This window comes from Mustela lutreola, chromosome 8 (assembly GCF_030435805.1).
Source record: "Mustela lutreola isolate mMusLut2 chromosome 8, mMusLut2.pri, whole genome shotgun sequence".
Classification (NCBI taxonomy): domain Eukaryota; kingdom Metazoa; phylum Chordata; class Mammalia; order Carnivora; family Mustelidae; genus Mustela; species Mustela lutreola.
The window spans coordinates 72,206,090-72,227,043 of NC_081297.1; the positions used below are offsets into that span (position 1 = coordinate 72,206,090).

Genomic DNA, 20,954 nt, shown 5'->3' on the forward strand with positions numbered 1-20,954 from the left:
TGTGTGTGTGTGTGTGTGTGTGTGTGTTTAAAAAGGAGACAAATCCCAATAGCCGCTGGGCTTGGAGGGGGCGGAGCCAGGGTGCCGCCTATGAGAAGGTGCCGCTTGTAGAAGGCAAGGCCATTGGCGGTGCGCTCTGTGCGGAGGCACCGCCCGGCTGGCCCTGCGCTGATCTTGCTGTCCCTTCACGGAGGTTAAGCTAGGGGGTTAGTTCTGAATCTGGCTCTTCCAGTGCTGGTCGTCGCCAAAAGGAAGCCATCCTTCCACAGCTCCCGGCTCGTCCACCTGGAGCTTGCACGCAGGTCAGGAAGGCCCGTGACCCTGGGAACACCACCAGGTCAGTCTCAAGCAGCAGGCCGTGATGCGTCTGTGCAGCATCTTGGTGCTTTCTAGAAGGTATAACCGGAGAGGGCAACTCCCTGCTGAGCACCTCCTGCAAGTTTACAGCAAACCCCAGCAATCTACATGTATCAGACACGGATGGGTGAGGATTCCTAGTCCATCTGGCACTGGGAAGTAGTTGAACAATGTTTGGTGTAGGCATTGCCACGAGGAGCTGGGCTGTCGCTGGAGTCCACCACAGACGCCCCACGCACTTGGTTCTGTAGCCAAAAGCATCCATACCGGTTGATGTCACAGACGCAGACATCCATACCTGTTGACGTCAATAGACACATCCATACCTGTTGACGTCACATGATGCCATGGGTCCTTGATGGACCCATGGCAGCCACCATCAGCGCCATGTGGACACGGCCACGAGGCCTAACTCAGAGGCCTGCAACCTTACTACCTTTAAAGCTACTGTCTAGTCGTTGGAGCGTCAGGGAGAGCACATAGACCGAGTAGAGGAGAGCCTGTGATACTAATAATTAAAGGGATATGCTTACGCATGTGAATGCAACTTTTTTATTGTCTAGGACTTGAATTGTACTCCCGTCATTGACAATTGAAACCTGGGACTGACATTCAAAAATAGCAATGTCATAGCTGAAAGTTTTGTGGGATATTTTAAAATATGGCATTTGAATTTACACATGAACTGAAAAACGAAACAAGTCCTGTCATAATTTGACAGGCATAATCACTCATCCTGTAATGCAAATAGTAACCTAATAGCGAGATGCTAATAGTGCCTTGGTGCAGGTGTTGCTAATTAGCTATTGGATTAGGCTGAAGCGTATTCTCTTCTTTTACCTATGTATGATGTTTGTGCAAAATGCAAATGTGAGCTGTAAGCTGAAATGTTTAAGTGTCAACGATACCTCATGGATTGACCTTGAAACAATGAGAATTTTGAATTGGGCGATGATCAAAACTTCATTGTAGCTTAGAACTCAGTCAGGTTCCTGGTTTCCCTCCTGACCGTCAAGTTTTGCCCTCAAACAGGAAGTTAAGTTGATTTGGGCTCTGGCCAGGTGACTAGGTGAGAAGACAGAAATCATTTCTTATTTGCTCTTCCTATCCATTTCTAGCAGCTGGACTACTCTGAGAGAAATGGTGGCAATTACTTGTATAATTAGGGATCATTCATTTGTTTATTCAGCAAATATTTATTAAATGCCTACCATGTACCTGCACTCAGCATGTGGTAGGAATAATATAAATATTTGTTGGATGAAAAATAATCATTTGAAAGTGTGAAAAGTCTTCCATGATTTGTAAGCTTTGGTCTTCTTTGTAGTGAGGAAATTATTTTGAAGTATGGAAGAGAAAAGAATTTATTTTACTCTCCTACATTTTTCAGCCTCTTTTCAGTCGGGAAGGAGAAAATACGAGTTCTGGCTAGGAAGCTATGAGTCTGCTTCCAGGCTGACATTGTGGAAAGCCCAGAGATGGAGGCTGGAGGCTGTTTGTTCTAGATAAAGCAGAGGACACACAGAGCTGTGTGGGCAGAAGTGTTTGCTGACACCTGCAGGATGTGTCACTTGAGTGAGAAAGAGAACTGGAGGGTTTTTTCTTACTTTAGTTAAGGGTTTGGGGGTTGTATTTAAACACCATATTGCCTAGTCTGTTCCAACTAATGTAAGCACTCGTGTGTACTTTCTGTTCTAGAGGATTTTGTTGTTGTGGCCTCGCCTATTGTAACCACGGACTGTAGATAAATTGATCATTTCTAACAGCTTGGATAAATGTTACTAGCTCATATCACAGAATGTCAAGCAGCCTTGTAAAAGACTGTGCTAATATGGAATTAACTCTAAGATTTTGTTATGAGAAGAAAGGAAGGTGCAGAAGAACATTCACAGCTTCATTTAGTATAAAAAAGAGGATCTCTCTCTCTCTAGTCATATATCCACACACACAAATTAACACATGTAGTCTTTTTATATACATAACATGAAATTTAACCATTTTAAAGATTTTATTCATTTATTTGACAGGGATCATAAGTAGGCAGAGAGGCAGGCAGAGAGAGAGGAAGGGAAGCAGGCTCCCTGTTGAGCAGAGAGCCAGAGGCAGGGCTCAATCCCAGTACCGTGGGATCATGATTTGAGCTGAAGGCAGAGGTTTAATCCACTGAGCCACCCAGGTGCCCCGAAATTTAACTATTTTAAGCCTACAGTTTGGTGATATTACGTATATTCACATTATGGTACAATCGTCACTACCATTCATTTCCAAGACTTTCTCATCTTCTCCAATGGAAACTATATATCTTTGAACAATAACTCTCCATTTTCCCATTATCCCAGTCCGTGGCTGCCACCGTTCCCCTTTCTGTCTCTCTGAGTTTGACTCTTCTATGTACCTCATATATGTGGAGTTGTACAGTATTTTTTCTTTTGCAACTGGCTTATTTCACTTGGCATACTGTCTTCAAGGTTCATTTGTATTGTAGCACGTGTCAGAATTTCCTTCCTTTTTTAAGGTTGAATGAAACTGTCACTGTATATATATGTGACCTGTTCATCTATTGATGAATACTGAGGTTGCTTCCAGCTTTTGGTTATTGTGAATAATGCTGCTCTGCATATGGGAGTGCAAATATCTGTTCAGGTCCCTGCTTTAGTTTTTTGGGGTATATACTCACAAGTGCAGTTGCTAGGTTACATAGTAATTCTATGTTTAAGTTCTTCAGAAATCTCCATGCTGTTTTCCACAGCAGCTGCACCATTTTACATTCCCAGTGGGGCACAAGGGTTCTAATTTATTTTTCTACATTGTCTCCAACACTTGTTCTTTTTGCTTCTTCGATGATAGCCATCCTAATGGGTGTGACGTAGCATCTCATCCTGGTTCTGCTTTGTGTTTCTCTGGATTATAAGTCTAGAAGATTTAAAGGTTATAAATGATAGGAAATCTTCCCTGAGTATTTTATTAAGCTCTAGGATAACTTAATTTTTGTTACTGTTTAAGTTATTTTCCTGAAGATCAACTGGACTAGGTACTTAAAATACTTAAAGTACTTACTTTTTTTAAAAAAAGTACCTTTCCTTTTTTACCTTCTTCAGATGCAGAGTAAATGATTAGTATTTGAATAATTTTTATTTGCAGCTTTGACCAACTAACTTCTCACATTTTCCATAGCATTTTAGTGGTACTATCATGTAGTAGTTAAAAATATAATTTCTAGATCCAGGCTATTTGAGTTCAGAGCCTGGGTCTGCCACTTACTAGCTGTGTGACTTTCAACAAGCTACTTAACTTTTCTGTGCTTCAGTTTCTGCTTCTGTAAAATGGGGATAATATTGGTACCTAACTCAAAGGGATGTCGTGAATATTAAACAAATAAATAAATGTAAATCAACTGGAATGATTTCTGGGAGATAGTAAATCCTAAATATATTGGTTATTATTATAGTCAAAATACAATGAATCATTTGGTAATAGTACAGCATATGTTTGTATGTATTTAGAAAATACATTGACAGTTACTTGGATCTCAAGCAAGGGATTCATTATGGCTTCTGGAGAAGAGTCTATGGCTTTGAATAGAAGGATTTATCTGGTCTACCTTAGTCAATAGAAAGTAGTTGAAAGTCACCTTTAGTACTTCTCTTAAAAGTAACTAATCTTTTGACACCATGGGGCCTTGAATCAATGGTTGCAGATCAATATTTTCTATATACAGTTATTGTTTCCTTTCACCTTACACACCGTGGGCTGAAAATCAACACACTGTAGGCTGAGAAAATCAATGGGGGTACATTTGTGGTTTAGGGAACAGTGGATAGGAGACATATGTCCTTTTGGAAAACACATACAAAGGAAATTATGTAAGCACTTTCTCAGAGGACTCCTGAAGTAATTACTGGATGAATTTGTGATCCAACAGGTTTCTCCTCAATTACTGAGAGAGCACACCAATTCATTTACCTTGTGGTAAACAGGCTATCCTGATCGTCCAAATAAAGACACCGAGATTGTCCCTGTTAAAGTAATTGCCTCTGGTGGGCCCAAACTCAGAATTTACAAACTGCCTCTCATTTCTGGCCCATTTGGCCTTGATTTACAGAGACGATTACTACTTGACTGCTTTGAAAGAAATCTTATTTTCAGCCGTCTCAAGGTAATGTGTCTGAATGGTTTGGAGCTTTCTGTGTTTTCGTGGAACCAGATGAGTTACTACCAAAAACTAATTCACGCTGTGAATTACATCTTTTTAACAACATGCACTCCCTCCCAGGCAATTAAGAAAGGGTTTCCTTGGTTTCAAAGCCAGGACCTCGAGAGTGTTGGTTGGCCTTTGTATTGGGACTTAGCTCTGCAATGGCAACTTTCAAGAAATAAACACATTTGTGTGGTTTGAATAGGGAGTAGAATTTAATGCTGCCTCTTCTGAATCCCCAAATGCTGTTTACTGGATGAAGTCTGTGGCAAGACAGATATGCTGTGAGGTTTTCTCAAACGGATTACCACTTCTTTCAAATAAGAGAAAGTTAAAGAAGAATTTGTATTACATTTTTTGGAGTGTACTAGAATATTCAAGATTGGCTGCTTATATTGTTACTTGCAAATTAGATTCACACAATTAGGTAGAAACTCATCCCCACCTTCATTGTGTAGTTATTTCAAGCTTTGTCACATTCTAACTAAGACATTGGACAACTCATTCATTGAATCATTTATTCATTGTGCAAATACACTGTGTGCTGATAGGCAGCTAGGTGCTGAACATACGGTAGTGAACAAAACAAAATCCGATCCCTTGTGGGTCTATAATTTAGTTGTAGAGAGTCGATTGTTCTAATCTATTTAGGCTGCCATTGAAAAATACCACAGACTGGGTGGCTTAAAAAACAGATTTATTTTCTCACAGTTCTGGATGCTAGGAAGTTCAAGATCAAAGTATGGGCAGATTTGGTTCCTGGTGAGGGCCCTCTTTCTGGCTTGCTGAAGGCCACTTTTCAGCTGTGTCCTCCAGTAGTAGAGAGAGAAAGAGAGGAAGCAAGCTCTCGGGTACTCTTTTCTTAAAAAAGCATTAATCACATCATGAGGTCCTACTGTCATAATCTCTTCTAACCCTGATTACCTCCCTAAGATCCTGTCTCCAAGTATCATCATATAGGGTTGGGGCTTCAACATATGAACCTAGCAGAGACATAATTTAAGTCTATAGCAGGGATATAAAATGCTAGATAAATAAATACATGCTAGGTCAGATGGTGATACACACAAAGGAGAGTCCTGATCGGGTTGCTGTTTCATATGAGGTGGTCAGGACAGGTCTTCAAGATAACATGGCATTTTACACTCTTGACTTCACTCTGAACAAAATGGAGTCGTTGTAGAATTTGAGCAGAGGAGAGCTGTGATCTAACGTATATTTTAGGTGGATCTCTCTACCTCTGTTGTGTTGGGAATAGACTTGGCGTGGGTTAGGAGACCACTGCAGAAATCCAGGTGGGAGCTTGCACAGAGTTACACAGGTGGAGATGATGATATGTAGACAATTTCTTGAACTACTTTGAGCATAGGGGTGGTAGGATTTGTTGAAGCACTGTATTTGCCATGAGAGGAAGAGAAAAATCAAGAATGACTTTGTTGATATCAGCAACTGAAAACAGAATTGTTATTGAGATGGGGAAGCTGAGAGGAAAATTTTCTTGGAGGGAATCAAGAGTTTTCTTTGGGCTATTAGATGCAAGGGCAGAGAAGTCAAGAGGACACTTGATTACATAAGTCGAGTTTAGGGGTAGGCTCTGAGCTGAGATTTATATTTGGGTATCCTCAGTACAGAGATGTTATTTAAAGTCGTGAGAGAAGAATCAACAAATAGGTCCCAGGACTGATCTCTGGGAGATGAAGATGAAGCATCATCTGACTGAGATCGAGAAGGAGAAAAATAGGCAAAAGGTGATCCAAGAGAAAGTGGTATTTCAAAATCCAAGGGAAGAAAGTATTTTGAAAAGAAAGAAATAGCCAACTGTGTCAAATACTAAAGGTTTTAGTGGAGGAGAAATAGTGAAGTTCTGTGTATCTGTCTGTTGCCAAGTCCATAGCTAGGACTACAATTCTCAGAATCATCTTCTCTGTATGGTGAAAGCTGGGCAAGAGAGAAACTTGCATCGAGTTTGGAATGAGGAAGCAAAAGCCATTATTTGCAGGAGTCTTGGTGGCCAAGAGTGGTGGCTTTGCAGGTTTCTCTAGAGCAGCCCCTGGTAGTTTTGATGGCCAGCTGCAACCATTTCTTAGGCTTCTCTGGGATCTCCAGTTGCTTGCTTCTCCTCTGCTACTTTAATTTAAGCCAAGGTTTTGACTGTTTTCCTTCTCTGCAGACTTTAATTCCTATGTTAAACTCCTGATTCCGTGCCCCCCCCCGCCCTTTAAAGTTTGTTTGTTTGTTTATTTATTTATTTTTAAGTAATCTCTACACCCAGTGTGGGACTCAAACTCACAATCCCAAAATCAAGAGTTGCATGCCCTTCCTACTGAGCCAGCGAGGTGCCCCTAAACTTTTGATTCCTTCCTTCCTTCCATTTCTTTCTTTCTTTCTTTTTTAAATTTTATTTATTTGACAGAGAGAGAGAGAGAGAGAGAGCGCGAGCACACAAGCAGGGGGAGTGGCAGGAAGAGGGAGAAGCAGACTCCCCGCAGAGCAGGGAACCATACGTGGGACTTGATCCCAGGACCCTGGGATCACAACCTGAGTTGAAGGCAGATACTTAACCGACTGAGTCACCCAGGCCACCCTAAACTCCTGATTCTGAATACTTGCAGTGACTCTGTTCTCCAACCAAATCCAGACTGGTATATCCTACTTGGATCTTTATGGAGTCACTTCAAATATCTTAGCTATTTCTTAGGACTAAATAAAAAAGTCAGTAAAGCCCCTGAAGTCCTTTTATAAATTCCTCTTTTATGGTGCTCCCCAAGTTCTGAAATGGGTTAAGGAAGAACATTAATTTAGTAAGCCTGAAGGCTACATATAAAACAAATTCTGGTAGAGGTAGAGGTCTCTGTACCCTGGAGAATTCACTCATTTCCCTTTTCTCTAGTGCATTGGACATAAGTAATACAGTATGCCCCAGATTTGACAGTGAGCATTCCCTCACGGTTAATAAACCCATTGACTTCACAGAAAAGTTTCTCTTCTCATTAACATCACATTTTTCCCTAACAAAAAATTAAAGCTTGGGGCACCTGGGTGGCTCAGTGGGTTAAGCCTCTGCCTTTGGCTCAGGTCATGAACCCAGGGTCCTGGGATCAAACCCCGCATCGGGCTCTCTGCTTGGCAGGGAGTCTGCTTCCTCCTCTCTCTCTCTCTGCCTGCCTCTCTGCCTACTTGTGATCTCTGTCTGTCAAATAAATAAATAAAATCTTAAAAAAAAATAAAGCTCACCCAACTTACGAAATCTTCCTTCTGTTGTTCCAACAAAGTGCAAAATCTGGATTTTTTCCCTTCCTTTTGTCTCCATAACAAAATTAAGTCCCACAGTATCTCCTTCTATTTCATATTATTTTCTTCAGTCACAGCCAGAGGATTTTACTCAAAGACCTGGAAGGAGGTTGGTTACCTCTAGGTACTATGGGGTTCCCAGTCTTACCCTACATCTCAACTTCAGAACTCCAAAAAGGAACCTCCTCCTATGCTACAGTTTTCTAAAGACTCAAGGGTCATGAACACATAAAAACTTTGCATCATCCCCACATCCTCCACAGAACTAAAAGAATACAAACAAATCTGTAGACTAAACAAATTCAAGGTAACAGCTTATAATTTAAACATCTAGTTTCTTATTGGACCTCAAACAAAAGAAATGACCCAAGGATCTAATCCTGTTATATTCTAGACTCACATTCATCTTGTCAACCACAGACCATGATAGGAACTTAATATTTCATGGGGAGGAAAGCAGAGGAAATGGCAGAGAAATGATGAGGAAAGTCTTTTGGCCTCAGCATGGCCATGGTGCCAGTTTGCTGTGCCAACTGGCCTGGATACAGAGCCTGTGAACTGAAGTTCAGCTGGAAGAGAGATCTACACAAGTGTTCACCTGCTGTACATGGTATTCTGTATCTTGCTGTTTAAAAACTCTACCCTGGAGGGACACCTGGGTGGCTTAGTCAGTTAAGCATCTGCCTTTATCTCAGGTCATGATCCTAGGGGATCCCTAGGGGATTCCCCTCTGCTCAGTGGGGAGCCTGCTTCTCCTCCTCTCTCTGCCGCTTCTCCTGCTTGTGCTCTCTTGTTCTCTCTCAAATATGTAAATAAAATCTTTTAAAAAATGAAACTATAACTTGGGAGATTCTTTGTATTGGTACATACATTTTTTTTTTTTGAGATGCATTTTTATTTTGACAACTATATAATATTCCCTTTTTTTTTTAAAAAGATTTTATTTATTTATTTGACAGCAAGAGAGACCACAAGTAGGCAGAGAGGCAGGCAGAGAGAGAGAAGAAGCAGGCTCCCCACCGAGCAGAGAGCCCGATGCGGGGCTTGATCCCAGGACCCTGGGATCATGACCTGAGCTGAAGGCAGAGGCTTTAACCCACTGAGCCACCCAGGTGCTCCAATATTCCATTTTTTAAAAAAAAGATTTTATTTATTTTTTTGACAGGGAGAGACATAGAAAGAGAGAGAACACAAGCAGGGGGAGTGGGAGAGGGAGAAGCAGGTTTCCCGCTGAGCAGGGAGCCCGATGTGGGGCTTGATCCTAGGACCTCAGGATCATGACCTGAGCCAAAGGAAGATGCTTAACGACTGAGCCACCCAGGTGCCCCTAATATTCCATTATTTAAATGCACCTTCATTTTTTTAACCAGTTCCTTGGTTGAGTGACATTTAGATTATTTTAAAATCTTTTTCTCTTAAATACAGTGCATGACCCATGTATCATCTAAGGTTCATTAAAAAAAACAACAACCACCAGAATTTATTGTGTATTTCAAAGGGAACTCAATATAGGAAACTGGTTAGAAAGGTCTAGGAAGAGTTGGCATAGCAAAAAGAAGAAGTCTTAGAAGAGCCTGGAAGAAAGATGGAGGATGGCATGCTAATCTGAGATGAGAAGCTGTAATCCCTGGAGCAGGAATCTGCAGGGGCTGCTGCACCATTGGTAATACTGTTGCTGCTATTTGGTTCTGCACCTGCCGAAGCTGGGCCCCTAGACCAGAACTGAGTGAGTTGGAAAGATGCTGTTTACGGTACTGACCTCAGAATTCTGCCGCCACCATGGTACCTGCTAGCCACCAACGGCAGTCACCACACTGCCAGAGCCAGCAGCAGAATGGTGGTCATTTTCCCCCAACTTTCTAATCACCCCTCTCCCCTTACCCCCAGGATCTCTTACTGGCAGAACCAACAACCAAACAGGAAGCCAGCTAGCAAGGGAGGCTGGAAAGTGGAGTTTGCACAGTCCCGGTCTCAGGAGTACAGAGCAGAGTGGAGAAGGGGGGCAGTGTGGGAAGGAGGCTGACTAGCAGTGGGTATGCCTCTGACTTTCTCACTACCCATAAAGGTTCTTCCAGCCACATTTTGCCTTTTATGAGGATATTTATAGGTCAAGTTTGTCAAGTGGGATTCCCAGCCAGTGGATACCCATCTTTGAAAATTCGAAACATACAATCAAATTGCTCTCTCTAGAGTAATATTTGAGAGTGCCTCTTTTTCCATACTCTTGCCAAATCTATGTATCTGCCCATTTGGTAGAACTAGTCCATCTCTAAATCCCTATAAGTTATGCTCCAAAGCCTTTGTTTGCAGCGAACAGCATGCTTATTACCCCTAAAAAATAATTCTTTTTTTAAAAAAAGTATTTATTTGAGAGAGAGTGTGCACAGGAGAGTGGGGAAGAGGCAGAGGGAGGGGGAAGGGAAATCCTTGAGCAGACTCAGTGAGTGTGGACCCAGAGACTGTGACCTGAGCTGAAATCACCAGCTGAAATCAAGAGTTGGCCGCTCAGCCAACGGAGCTACCCGGGTGCTCCCGCCAAAATGATTCTTTTTTTTTTTTTTAAGATTTTCTATTTATTTGACAGAGAGAGAGAGAGAGAGAGAGAGAGAGAGATATCACAAGAAGGAAGAGAGGCAGGCAGAGAGAGAAGGGGGAAGCAGACTCCCCGCTGAGCAGAGAGCCCGTTGCGGGGCTCAATCCCAGGACCCTGGGATCATGACCTGAGCCGAAGGCAGAGGCTTTAACCCACTGAGCCACCCAGGTGCCCCCTGCCAAAATGATTTTTTTTTTTTAAAGATTTTATTTATTTACTTGAGAGAGAGAAAGTGAGAGAGAGCATTAACGAGGAGAAGGTCAGAGAGAGAAGCAGACTCCCCGTGGAGCTGGGAGTCCTATGTGGGACTCGATCCCGGGACTCCAGGATCATGACCTGAGCCGAAGGCAGTCGTCCAACCAACTGAGCCACCCAGGCGTCCCTGCCAAAATGATTCTTAAAGATACTTGAAATCCCCTTAATTAGAGACTCATGATTATAATATTAAATATACACCCGGAAGGGTTAAGGTTGTCTGTCATTCATCCACACAGCCCTATAAATTAGTTCAGCAGCTTGCTATCATAAAGAAGTACCAACTTTGGGGGGTGCTTGGGTAGTTTAGTTGGTTAAGGGTCCGACTTGATTTCAGCTCCGGTCATACTCTCAGTGTCTTGGGATTGAGCTCAGCAAGGAATCTGCTTGAGATTCTCTCCCTCTCCCTATGCCCCTTCCCCTGCTTGCACGGGCTCTCTCTCTCCCACACACACACACAAATAAATAAATCTTTAAAAAGAAGTACCAACTTAAAAAAAATGAGGTCAATGGTATCACTGTTCAGTTGCAAGCATATTTTTATACAACTTTTTCTAGCTGCTGACAGAAGTCTGATTCTATACATGTCAGGAAGTGCAGAAGAAAGCTATATGCTAACACCAGACATTGATTTCTGACCCATTCATCTTCAAACAATCTCATCCCTTTAAGGAGTAGTTTCTGAAAATCTTTGTACTTTTTTTTTTTATAGTGACAGTTTTCTTATTATGGTAAGCTGTACTATTTTGTTTTGAAGGCAGGCAGAGAGAGAGGAGGAGAGAGGAGGAGGCATTTCCTCTTATGTCTTTGAATGTCTTTGTTTCATGATGTAGAGAGTGATAGTGAGGGATCTTTACCAATTTCAATACAGACATATTCATATCTCACTTGTTCGGGAAGTCTTTGAATTTCAGTTAAGACTTATCCTCTCAGTGAACACTTTGCCATTGCTTATTGTGGCTTTATGAGCATGGCTTTGCCTAGGCATTTTATGCCTAGGCATAAAAAAGCACTAATTTGTTTTGTGGTAGAAATTAAACAATGCAGTCATTGACTTCTGAATATATAAAGAATTTAGAGTTCATATTCTTCCGAATACTAAAACAACAGTATCATCCAGAACTAAATATGTATTTCAGTACTTAAAAGAAACATAGTATCCCAGAATCCTGGAAATGGTGTCGCAAACACTAAGTATCAATGCCATTTTTTGGATCCTTTTCTTTTCCCTTTGTGCCTTTCAGCTTCCTGCGCTTTCTGCAGTTCAGGTTTGTGAATGAACACTGTGGTGTAGCTGGCATTGTGTGTTATGCAGTCTCTCATGAGCTGGCTTGGGAACTTTTCCACTTTTTATTTCTTTGAGGAAGTGCTTTCTTACTTTCAAGCAAGTGTCTTATAAAAGGACTTTTGCAATGGAGCATGTTTACTGGTTGATGTGGGACAATGTTTATTTTATATATAGTTCTTATGTACATTACAACAGGAAGAGTTTGACAGAGACTTAATTAGTAAACAAGGATGAGACACTAAGTCTTCACACCCAAATTGATGGTCGTATTGGAAGCTTATTTGAATGGATGCATTCTGCTGAATGATGGTGCTATTTTATAAAACTCATATAGCAAGCTAAAAACATTTGTCCAACTTAATGTTGCATAAACATGACCTCAGTCATAAATAAAGTTCTGTGCAGTTAGAAACTGCACTTACAAGGGACGTTATTCCCTAGTCACGTCCCTGCTGGTCTATCTTTCCCGAAGTTTCTTAAGTGTTAAGGTGAATTCTATGAAACTGCCTTATTTTAGGTGACAATAGTCAAGTAGCAGCAATTTCTTCTAGTTCAATCTGGAATTTGTTTCATGAATATTGCTATTTCTAGCATCTTATTTTGTCCCAATATTTTGGAGAATATTTGTAATGAAAAACAAGCATATTTTAATCTTTTGGTATCACTCTTACGTCAAGTTATAGGAATAGAAGCATCTAATTAATAACAATCAACTGTAGTCAGATGTTGGGAGGAGGGGCCGGAGGAAGCTGTCTCTGGGCATCTCTGTCCAGGTCTCTACAATGATACCAATCCAGAATTTTAGGGATGGCTGTATGGTAGGTAAGGGTTCAGACACATTTGGGGCTGCCTTTGACATCCTGTTCACCAGTTTCTGGTCACAAACTCCAAATCATCTAGTGTGAAAGCCAATATCTAGTTCTGAATGGGTTTATTCATTCATAGTTCAAAGAATCCCAGTGCCCCACTGTCGCCTCTAAAAATAGGCTTCATTAAAATAGAATGACATACCAAAACCAGTTTGGAAAGATCAGTAAATTTGGTGCAAAGTTTAAACATTTTTAGGAAAGCAAAACTACTTTTGAATCAATTTCCTTAACTTCAACTATGTTGCTTTAAAGATACTTATTTTCACCACTTGAAGTGCTGTTTCGTTTACAATATTGTTTGAATATATTTCCCTCTTCTTTAATAGTTTCCTTTATATTTGCATAAGTATCAGCTATGTGTATGACATTCATCTTATGGGTACTTAAAATGAACACAAAGGAAAGTATTGTAATTAAGGTCGGATGCTTTAGTAAAGACTGCATGTTCTATGAAGTGCATAAATTAAAATATTATAAACTAGGATTTAAACGTCACCTTTCACTTTTGTCTGAGACCCACATCTAGAATACCAGACAAAAATAAAAGATAGGGAAACCCATGCTACAAAAAACGTATTTCCGTATTTTCAGTCTTCCTTTATATGAAAGAAAATTGCCTTAAAAAAATGTAGTTACAGCCCTTTTGGAAGGAGCCCCTTCAGGACACTAGCTATTCCTCCACAGCTCCAACACTGCCCCGGAAGGACAGCAGATGGCGCTGCGCTTCCCCTTTTGTCTGCCTTGCGCGGTGGGACGGGAACCCAACTTTGGCAGAACTGAGCCGAAGAGTTAAATAATAAATTCACAATGGGGTGAGCAATTGAAGCTGTGCATTCAGCATCATAATTTACCTCGCCTCATACCGATCTGTGCTCTGGAGGTCATAGTTTTCGTTGTCCTCGATCTGGGGGGCCTGCTGTCCTGGATTAAGGGTGCTCATTCCCGCTAAGGGAAGGCGCTGCCAGCCCGGAGAAGGGACCCCATTGCTGGTGCGGCAGGGTGGTTGAAAGACCGTTTTGTTCTCAGCAGCATCCAACAGACACCAAGAAAAGGACGTTCTCTTCTTCCTCATAACCCCTTTTGTACTTATTAAGTGTCCCTTGGGCTCTGGTGGACTGGAACAAAATTCTGTGACTTGTAACTTTGGGAGATTTGTGATGAAGAAGAGGAATCGCGGATGTTCAGCCAAAACGACTTTCCGCCCACCCACGCTCCACCACCGCGGTTTCATTCTGCTGCGCGCCTGCACCGCCGTGCTGGTTGTGTTCCGCGCTCACCAGCAATCTCTCGTCTCTGGGGTTGTTTTCTTCTTCCTGGTCTGTTCCTTTAGCTGAATTTGCATTTGCTGACCTTGGCAAACAGATCTATTAAGCTTTATTGCTTTAAATAATTTAATAACATGCTTTTTGTGGGAAAGTGATGACAGTTCAGTATATTAATCATGTAATTTTCAGCTGGATGAGCTCTTAGAGTTTATTTAACCGAATTGGTGAAAGAACACGGTGAGAAAGCGATGTCTACAAGTGTGCAGTGACTCCCCCAAGTTCACAGAGATGCAGAGTAAGAGTTGGGACCCAGATTTCTTGAGGAGTAATCTCATAACCCGCTTTAGGTTATGCTCTCTTACATTTTTAAGCAGGTTGGGATCAGAAATGTCGAGCTTGATTTATGTCACTGACATGCTGATCGTAGATGGATTCGGGCTGGTCTCATTCATCACACACAGCTCCTTGCTCCTGTTCCCCTCTGTTCATAGGCCTGAAACAAATTCAGGTTTGTATCCCCTGTGTCTTGCATAGTGGCTGACACCTCAGAAAGGTTCAGAAATGTCAGCTGAATGCATACATGAAATTTTATGGAGATTACCCTGAGGAGCCATAGGAAGTCCTCCTTGGGCTCTGAACCCATAGACATGCTGGATTAAGAATCAGAGAAACCTTTAGACAGCGAGCGTGAAAGCAAGACAAGGAATCCTAGGTGCTGAAAAGGCAGCCAAAGCCCCAATTTAGAGTGTTGTCAAGTGGGAGCAGAACAGGACATGTGAGGGTGGCTGGATAAGAGACATTCTTGACTAGATGAATATCAAGTGAGTTTATATTCATGGACTCTTCGATGACAAGGAAAGATTCACAGAGCCACCTTTTATATTCTCATGCCAGGGTGCAAAAACTTGTTTAATGATTATGTGTCCTGGGAACCCCTTCCTTGGTATGTCTCCAAGGAGCCACACCAGCTGCTTTGGCGTCACATGCTTAGGATGGTAAATGGTGTTAGAGACAATCAAGTCAGTCAGTAAAGGATGAAGCACCCTGAAGTCACTTTAAACAATTAAGGTCCATATGGGAAACAATGGGAGAACCACAAATTAGCTTAGAGTCTTTCTAATAAACACAATGTCTCGTTCCAAACAAGAGTGGGTCTTTTACCTCACATATGTGTTTTAAGGGATGTATGGCATCTTAGTTTTTCCTTATTCATGTCGTGGGCAGGAATTTGGTCACAAAATAAGGTCTGCAAGAAACTTCATATTTCTTCTTTAAAAAAAAAAAAAGTCAACACAAAATTTGGAAGCAACCAAGACATTCTTCAATGAGCTAATGGATCAGTCTGCTGTGGTTTGGCCAGACGATGGACTGTTATCCAGAACTAAAAGGAAATGGGCTAGCAAGCCATGAAGAGACACGGAGGTACCTTAAATGCAATATACTAAGTAGGAGAAGATAACTTGAGAAGGCTACATACTGTATGATTCCAAATATATGGCATTCTGGAAAAGGGAAAAATGGTAGCAGTAAAAAGACCAGTGGTTGCCAGGGGTAGGGGGAGGAAGGTATGAGTAGGTGAAGCACAGAGGATTTTTAGGGCAGTGAAAATTCATAGTATTATACATGTGTCCAAACCCAAGAATGTACAACACCAAGAAGGAACCCTAAGGTAAACCGTGGACTTAGGTGGTGATAAGGTGTCAATGTGGATTCGTCACTTGTAACAAATGTAACACTCTGGTGTGGGATGCGGATAATGGGGGAGACTGTAGGTATGGAGGAGCAGGGGATAGATGAGAAATCTCTGTATCTTTTTCATAATTCTGTGAACTTTCAGCGGCTCCAAAATGGTCTTAGTAAAACAAACAAACAAATAAAAACAAGAAGAAGTTAAGATACACATGACTGTGAGTGCTCATCTCCCAGGGTGAGCAAGAAACTTACTTACAGTTTTTGTTGGGCTTCCTTCCAGCTCCCTTGGGTTGTGCAAGAATGTAGGGAGTTCAGTCATGCCTTGTTTTATGGAAAGGACTGTTCAACCTTGGTCCAGCATGGTTGCAGTTGGCATCTACACTCCCTAAGCCTTTTGCCTTGGAGTTAGGCAGCTACATGGCTTCTGGACCAAGTTTGGTCACTAAAACCTTGCCTAGCTCTGAAAGTCCCACTCTCAGTGGGCTGATCTTCATGAGTCTGCTTCTATCCCCTCCTTCCCTGTAGCATAAATGCAGAGAGAAAAACCATGATGTAGGGGCACCTGGGTGGCTCAGTGGGTTAAGCCGCTGCCTTCGGCTCATGTCATGATCTCAGGGTCTTGGGATCGAGCCCTGCGTCGGGCTCTCTGCTCAGTGCGGAGCCTGCTTCTCTCTCTGCTTCTGCCGGCCTCTCTGGCTGCTTGTGATCTCTGTCTCTCTCTCTCTGTCAAATAAATAAATAAATAAAATCTTAAAAAACAAAACAAAACAACAACACCATGATGTAACATTCAGAATATTATCTTGCCCCATCTATACGGCGGGGACAACCCTACCTCTCCTATCTCAAGATTCCCGTTCTCAGGGATGCTAACAGAATTGGGTAAGGTGAGGTCTGTGAAAGCCTTTTCTCAACTACATGATGCTGGACAGTGGTGGTGCACAGCTCTGAGGAAGGTGGCATGTGGGGGCCTGACACTGTCCCTCACTTGGATTTTTCCTCCGATATCTAATATATGGTTGTTTCCTTGGGTTGAGTACTTAATGAACTAGTCATGTTTATGTGTGTTTAGGGGTTGTATTGTCCCAAAATGCAGGCATTTGTTTGTTTGTTTAGAGAGGGAGGAGAGAGCAGAGAGAGAATATTCAGCAGGCTCCATGTCTATTGTAGAGCCTGACGTGGGGCTTGATCTCATAACCCTGAGATCATGACCTGAACTGAAATAAAGAGTCAGATGCTTAATGGTCTGAGCCACCCAGGTGCCCCTAAAATGCAAGCCTTTAAACCTTAGACTCACATTCAGTGAGTGAGATGCTCTCATTATGGAAGTATCTGAGAACAGAGTCAAACTGAGTGAATATTGTGGCCCTGTTTCAAATCATATGCTCTTTGCATGGTATGCTTGCCTTAAAAAGTTGGGTCAGGGATATTGCCTGCACTATTCAAGAGGTTTCCCCTTGACTTTTCCTTCTCTCTGTACTTTTCTCTTTTTTTTCCTGCATAATTGAATTCAGATTTCATGTGAATATGCTGTGACCTACGGTGTTGGAGAGAATCACACGATTTGAAATCAAAAGCCTTGGATCCAGGTTCCAGGTCTGCCCCTTACATGGTGTGTGATCTTGGCAAATCACAGAACTTTCTGTAGTGTCTTTTTTCTCCCTTGTAAACTTTGGGCTAACATTGCTGATCTCATGGGGCTGCTGACAGATGGAAGTGAGGTCATGTGCCTGGAAGCCCACTGCAAATAGAAATTGCTTGTCAGGAATTCGTCATTATGGCTTGATTGTGGTTTTTGTGATTTTTTTTTTTTTACTTGTATCTTTGTTATCCTGTGACCACTGTACAACCACCAGTTTTTTAGATATTCTTGTCCCTTACACAAGAACATTATGATCATCAAAAACCTATTAGCTTTCAAGTTCATGAAAAAAGGTTTTTTCTAAAGTGAAAGTTCACATTTTTAGTTTCCTGTGCTGATTGGGGACATTGTGAGGAGCAGAGTTTAGAGACCTGTTTAAGGAGGCCTGGGCTCCCTGACCCAAGGAAGAGAGGCTTCCATGGAGGTCCAGGGAAAAGACTTCCTGGGACACACCTAGGCTGCAAAGCTCAAGGTCAGGGCCTTCCAAATGGAGCAGGCCATCAGTATCTGGAGGATCTCCTACTTCCTCAAGGCTTTTTTCCTTTGTTCATCCACGAGGCTGGTATCCTAGGACAGCTGCTTCTAAGTAGGTGCAGGTAACTTGGGGTGTGGATAACCGCAGAATGTATCCTCCACACCTGTGTGTGCGTGAGACAGGGTGTCTTATTCATGATTATGCCAGGGTGACCCCCAGCAAGATGAGGCTGGGGGGCTGCTCTCCCTAGGAATGTGGTTTAGGGAAGGTGCTCCCTTCTTCTTCTTCTTCTTCTTTTTTTTTTTAAGATTTTATTTATTTATTTGACAGAATGAGATCACAAGTAGGCAGAGAGGCAGGCAGAGAGAGAGGGGGAAGCAGGCTCCCTGCTGAGCAGACAGCCCGATGCGGGGCTCGATCCCAGGACCCTGGGATCATGACCTGAGCCGAAGGCAGAGGCTTTAATCCACTGAGCCACCCAGGCGCCCCGGTACTCTCTTCTTTGCTATCCTTTGTCTCTACAGCTTCTTTCCAAGGAATGGAGAAACTTTAAGACCTAAGATCAGGGGAAGAGGCCACAGAAGTCTCTCCACCTGGGTTTTTAGGTGGCTTCCTATAAGGCTTAAGGCAAGAACGTAGAGCAATCAATTAATCGATTAATTAAGCAATGAGCATTTGACTGGCCATGACTTCTGTCTATGTGAGAGTCCCAGCTGGGGGCTAGCTGTGGTAGAATGGGACATCGAGGTACTCCTCTCCATTTCATTTATCACCTGTTGTACTGGGGACCCAAAATGAGTAATACTGTGTATGTGCTAACATTTATTGAACCAGCCACGTTTGTAAAGCATTTTACACAGATGATCTCCATTCAGATGGCCGCTCCTCTAGAGAAGTTACTGTTGTGTCCATTTTGCAGATGAGGGCGCTGAGGTTCGGACAGTAAGTTGCTGATCTCACGTGGCCAGTAAGTGGCAGGTCTGGATTTGCATCCGGGGCCCGCCTCTACAACGAGCTCCTACCCATAATACTGCCAGTCTTACACGCCACCCTGAAGGACTTTACTGTCCCAGAGAGACGGTGAGCCATTCCAGGACACTCTGCTGTAAAGAGCTGTGTGATCTAGACGCATGTTGGAGCAGGAGCACAAATAGAGAGCAGGCACCTTTGCTCAGAGGAGCCGAGAGGCCTGCAGAAATATGACATTTGTAACCTCCTCTCCTCTGTATTGGCTTCCACCCAGCTTCCCAAGAAGCTGGATTTCACCTGTTTTCTGCTTCAGCCTGACATTATAATTAGGCTTTTCTGTGACTCAGTTTGCCTCTCCTTAAAGGTGGGAACTGCTCCCAACTTGATGGGTCTTCTGCTGCTGCTAGGTGCCTGGAAAGATGCAGAGCCCATAGAATTAAAAAGCCAAATGAGAGGCACCTGGGTGGCTCAGTGGGTTAAAGCCTCTGCCTTCGGCTCAGGTCATGATCCCAGGGTCCTGGGATTGAGCCCCGCATCGGGCTGTCTGCTCCGCGGAGAGCCTGCTTCCTCCTCTTTCTCTCTCTGTCTGCCTCTCTGCCTACTTGTGATCTCTCTCTGTCAAATAAATAAATAAAATCTTAAAAAAAAAAAAAAGCCAAATGAAAGGAGATGCCTGTTAAGGCTGTTGGGGATTCTCTGTGAAAATACCTTTAATCCCTTGGCTGGGGTACCTCCCCAGCTAATTTCTACTTGGACTCAGGACTGGAAATACGTTTTAAATGCTTGACCATTTTCCGAGTCTTAAATTAAAAAAAAAAAAAAAATAGAGACTTGTTGTAGAAAAGATTCAACTTGCAAAAATTTTCTTAGAGCAAGCAGGTACATCGCATTTAAAATAAATTTTTTAAAGTAGAAAATGGGTCAGATCCATGGAAAACAACTGATACTCTAAATCGAAGCATATCACCTAGGATGTTGGTTAAAAATGTAGATTCCTGCACAGAATCCAGGAGCTATTAAATAAGAATGGTGGTTGGTGGGATGTGGGACTCTAGGAATCATATTTTAAAAAGATTTCAGGTGATTGAAAAAAGATGCCAACTAAAGTTTGAAAGCAACTGTTGTAATTAATTAGTCCAGCGACTTGATATTTAATAAACCTGTGACCTGCTATTCATTGCCTGGGTTCTAAGGACCTTCATAGCAGCAGCAAAAGCGGATGTTGAGTGAAGGAGCAAGGTAGCCGGGAATTCGACAAGGGAGCCCCGATGGCTCTCCCGGGCCCAGGGCCACAGTTGTCTGGATTGGTATGGTGCTGCCTAGCAAGTGTCTCCTAGTTCAGTGCCAGATGCCAGGGGGACTTCAAGATGCCTGCGAAAGCCAGGGTCCCCCTCTTGTGGAGACTGGAGCTGGGTGAGACCCTTCCCACGCTATGGCGGGAGACAAGCAACTACCACAGCGGCGCTAGGAAGCCACAGAGGGCCTTTGATTTGCATGTGTCCACAGGCATCGGTTCAGTTCAATGAGCTGATAAAATTGATTTTCCCACTGCATTGGCTGATTGTCATACTGAATCGCTGAGGTGATGGACTGGTTCAGCATCTGCAGATACAGCCACAAACTCCAGTGACTCGATCGCATTAAAAAAAAAAAAAGAATTTTAGAAATGCCATGTTTTCCCTTTACCAGTTTCACCCTGTTTAAGAAAGTTAGGAGTTTGTGAAGGAAAAGGGCGGGGTGCCTGGCTGGCTCAGGCTGTAGAGCATGTGACTGTGGATCTCAGGGTCGTGAGTTCAAGCCCCACGCTGGGTAGGGAGCCTCTTTAAAAAATAAAATAAAATAAAACAATATTAAAGAAAAAGAAATAGGTAAAAATCTCTTATTCAGGGACACTGATTAAGAGTGATGTTGGGTAAGAGTCAACTCAGCTGAACTTGACCCCAGCTTGACTATATTCTACTTTGCATTTGGTAGGTTAGCAGATTGCCATTTTTTTCTATCTGCTGTAACTACCTTCAAATGTTGTGAGTCATTAGGCTATTAATTGAAGGTTGTCACCAAAT

At 42.5% G+C, this 20,954-nt stretch overlaps 1 non-coding gene across 1 annotated transcript; it reads left to right on the forward strand.

The window, feature by feature from the left end:
• Positions 1-20,630: 20,630 nt before the first annotated feature.
• On the forward strand, positions 20,631-20,703 carry TRNAH-GUG (transfer RNA histidin (anticodon GUG)). The gene has a single exon. It is a non-coding gene; the product is annotated as a tRNA-His (tRNA).
• The last annotated feature ends 251 nt before the right edge of the window (positions 20,704-20,954 follow it).